This window comes from Hyperoodon ampullatus (assembly GCF_949752795.1).
Source record: "Hyperoodon ampullatus genome assembly, chromosome: X".
In the NCBI taxonomy this organism is placed as follows: Eukaryota; Metazoa; Chordata; class Mammalia; order Artiodactyla; family Ziphiidae; genus Hyperoodon; species Hyperoodon ampullatus.
Genome location: NC_136913.1, coordinates 21994572 through 21998727, shown reverse-complemented (window position 1 = coordinate 21998727; position 4156 = coordinate 21994572). Strand labels below are relative to the sequence as shown.

General features: G+C 56.3%; 1 pseudogene across 1 annotated transcript; it reads left to right on the top strand.

The window, feature by feature from the left end:
- The first annotated feature begins 512 nt into the window (after positions 1 to 512).
- Positions 513 to 2765, top strand: LOC307069592 (tubulin epsilon and delta complex protein 2-like; annotated as a pseudogene). The gene is made up of 3 exons: positions 513 to 1095; positions 1560 to 1613; positions 2265 to 2765. The product of its transcript is annotated as a tubulin epsilon and delta complex protein 2-like (transcript).
- The last annotated feature ends 1391 nt before the right edge of the window (positions 2766 to 4156 follow it).

Sequence of the window (4156 nt, the reverse complement as noted above, 5' to 3'; positions counted from 1 at the left end):
CCTTTAGGCCCGGTGTCCCCATCCATAAAATGAAACTAATGAAAGTATGTGCTTCCTTGTGTGCATGTAAGGACTAAATGAGACGGCACAAACGCAGCACTTAGCACAGCGCTCAATAAATGGTAGCTTGTTATTAGGCTCAAGATCAATTCTCCAGGGATTTTAGAGATGAGGATACTGAAGGCAGAGGGGTGGCCCAAGGTGCCATAGTCAGGTCGAAGTAGGGGAGAGATCGAAACCTCACTGTCTCAATGAAAAATTAGTGAAAGGAGTTTAGTGATGATATCCATGACGTCCAAAAATGTCTTTTTTTTTTTTTTTTTGGCGCACTGTGCAGCATGTGGGATCTTAGTTCCCCGACCAGGGATCGAACCCATGTCCCCTGCAGTGGAAGCTCAGAGTCTTAACCACTGGACCCTGCCGGCTGCTCGCGCCGGGGGATTTCGCGCCCTGGAGGGGGCGGGAGGCGGCGCAGCCCGAGGCTGCTGAGCCTCGGGTGCGTCCCTTCCAGGATGGTGGCCAAGCTGCATGACGCCCTGGACTGCTGCGCCGAGCGACAGCGGCAGCTGGAGCGGAGCCTGCGAGGCTCCCAGCGGCTGCTGCGTGCCTGGGAACCAGCCGAGACCCGGGATCCGGAGCCCAGCCCAGGGCCAGAAACTAACGAACAGGCCCCATCTGCAGCATGCACACCCAGCCCACAGGACCTCAAGGAGCCGGAGCTTCTGACCCAGGCACTGGAGAAGGCTGTACGGGTGCAAAAAGGCATCTCAAAGGCTGGAGAAGGCGACAAGGGCAAGGCCCCCAGCCTGAAGTCTGCGTCCATAGCTGCTTCCCCTGCCACCAGAGCCTCTGCCCCGCTCAGCACCTCACGCAGGGCTGGCAGCCGTGCATCAGAGACAAAAGCCCCCAGGGGCATCCACCAAACCAGGGTGCCTGCCAAGGACCTCCCTGAGTGCAGGCTTCTGTCAGTGGGGGATCAGGCCTGTATGGGGAAGGGGCCGGAGCCACCAAGCTGGAAGCAGGACGCAGGGACCAACAAATAGTCCCGGTGGCTGCTCCTCAGGCCCCAGAAGCTTTTACACTCAAGGATAAGGGGTGCGTTTCCCAGACCCTCACTGCAGGAACTACTGTCTCTACCTGATCAGATCCCAGGCAGCAGCAGGAGTCTGGGTTTGGGGTGACAGGGAAGGCAGGGCATTGAGCTGGATGCGGGCCAGGGGAGCCCCAGGATGCCACCCCATGAGGCCCAAGCACGGAAGCTGACAGAGTGGAACAGCTGGCTGTGAAGGTGCCACGTTTGATGCACTGGGGCCTGTCCTGTGCCCTATCCACTTATCCACCCAGCCCCAGGGGCTCCACATGAGCTCTCGAAGGCCTGGGCTCTGCTTTCTCTCCTCCCTGCCAGGAGGGACCTGGACTGGGCTGGCTCCTGGGGTCACCCTGGAAGCCCTGCCTGAGGAGTGGGTGAGCCTCATCCCTCGCTGGGCTCTGAGTAGGGAGTGGGGCCTGCAGCCCCCAGAGTGACACAGAGCTGTCCTGGGCACCGCCTTCTCCAACAGGATCGTGCTGCAGCGGCCCGAGGCCTTCAGGAAAGCGGCTTCCCGGAATCCCTGGTGAGGCTGGGGGAGGGGGAGGGGAGACCAGGGGAGTGTGGAGAGCAGGGAGGCTGAGGCTTCCCACTGGTGAGACTTCTCCCACGGGTCCCTCGGCTTTCTCTGCTGGGTGGCGACACTCTCCGCGTTAGGAGAGTCAGCCTCCCTAGGACGGCTGTAGTTATCTTAGACTCAGCCAGCGGCCTCGGAGGCCCCCAGCTCAGCCTCTCTCAAGCTGTGAGACCTTGAGCAAGGCACTCCGTGTCTCCAAGTCCCCATCTGTCTTCCTTGTGGAGATGACAATAACAGTGGCAGCTTCTAGAGGTGTTGTAGGGCTTAAACAAGGTGGTGCCTTTCGGGTGCTTGTGCTGCGCCTGATACAGAGCCAGCACCAGACATCTTGGTTACCAGTCACTGCTGGCTCCTCCCCCCTTTTTCCTTGAATTCTCTCCTAGCAGTTCCCAGAGTGGGTCAGCTCTGTCACCGTTTTCACGGACAGTGTCCCCTCAGTTCCCCAGGACCCCCAAAGGCCCCTCCTGACATTCAGCAGACCCAGACGGCGCAGGCTGGGGCCGCTACCCTGGCCCTTGCCTACTTCTCGTGGCCCAGCCCAGCTGGCTGGAGTCACCACGTTGCTCTCTGGTTTGCGGGCTGCGCACGTGTGCATCCCAGCCTGTGGGCCCAGCTCAGCTCTGCACAGACCAGTGATTCTGCGGATGCTGCTACCACCGCCAAAACCCAGTTCCTGCAGAAAATGCAGACAACTTCAAGCTGGCCCGGCTCTAGGCTCAGCGCCGCGGAGGTGGAGGCAGAGTTGCAGCCTGCAGGAGGCCTGCTTGCTGCTAAGACTTCGAATGGGAAGAGCTCGCGGCAGAGCCCAAGGACTGGATGCAGGAGTAGCGCTGCCTGCTCACCCCGGAGGGGCTGCAGGCCATCGCGGGGCAGCGTCTCCGCAGGCTGCGGGAGCCGTGCACAGCACCCAGGAGCTGCAGACCCCTCGGCCCTCGGGCCCACCTGGAAAAGGTCCTGATGGCCGAACTCCTCTCCCTGGTGAGTAAGCAGGAGCCACTGGGGCCACCCTGTCTCGTGCTGTGCCGGGATGAACACAGCCTGCTCTGTGAGGGAGGCCAGCACTTCCTCACCCTCCTACGAGGAGATAAGCCTGCTGACTGAGCCCTTCCCGTGGCCAGGCCCACCCCCAGTCCCCCAGGACCCTGCAGCAAAAAGCAGACTGCCTCAGCCCCCTAGCCTGACTGTTAGGGAGAGCCGCGCTTCCCTAGGAGGCATTAAATGAATGGACATTGAGGGGATTTTCACTGGAGCAGTGAGCCAGGGGCCCAGAGATGCCTGTACCCCCTTAGGAAACCAGGTTTCCAAGGGGCGGGGACTGACCCCTGGCTCTTTCTGAGGAACTTAGGGCCTTTCTCATGGCTGCTAAATCTGCTGGTCAGGGCTCAGCTTGCCATGGCCTTCCACAGGCTCAGGAGACCTGAGGCTGGTGGGGCCTTTTCTTAGCTACCTCTGTTTTCTCTTGCTGCACACTTAAAAGCCACTTCTGTGACATTAAAACTACTTTAGAAAGTATATATATTTAAATCATTTTTTTTAAAAAACCATTGGACCACCAGGGGAGTCCAAAAAAATTTTTTTTAATTTTTTAGCAATGTCTTTTTTTAAAATAAATTTTACCATTTCTTTTTTTTTAATTTTTTAAAATTAATTAATTAATTTATTTTGGCTGCGTTGGGTCTCTGTTGCTGCGCACGGGCTTTCTCTAGTTGTGGCGTGCGGGGGCTACTCTTCATTGCAGTGCGTGGGCTTCTCATCGCGGTGGCGTCTCTTGTTGCGGAGCACAGGCTCTAGGCACGCGGGCTTCAGTAATTGTAGCGTGTGGGCTCAGTAGTTGTGGCTCACGGGCTCTAGAGTGCAGGCTCAGTAGTTGTGGTGGACGGGCTTAGTTGCTCCGTGGCATGTGGGATCTTCCCGGACCAGGGCTTGAACCTGTGTGCCCTGCACTGGCAGGTGGATTCTTAACCACTGTGCCACCAGGAAAGTCCAACAATGTCTTTTTTTTTTTTCCAACAATGTCTTTTTAATTCAACACTCTTGACAGACTGGAGCAGATCCATCCCCTCCCCCTCCTCACCCTCTATAATGGCCTGAGAGTCAGAAGACCTTGCACAAGTCATATCATGTTGTTCGGCCTCCATTCCTCCTTTTGAAAATGAGGGGCTGGCCTGACTCAAACTGACTCAATCAGTAAGGGAATATCATCGTCCATTACATATTAAAGACTGTTATAAGATGTTCAAATCCAAGTTTGTTGATTTTTTAAAATAATGATAAAGTGAGCTGGTTGCACAGACTCAGAGCTGAATGGTGCCTCCAGGATTATAAGTATCAAGGCAGGGAGCTTTCTCTGGAACAGTCCTATGGGACATTTGGGCACTTTGCCTGCTTCTCCAGCTGTGTAGCCTCCAAGCCTGGCTCTCTGGCCCTCCCCCAAGACTCCAAAAGCTATTTAAAATTTTGAATAAACTCCTTAAACTAACTAGAGTAGATTC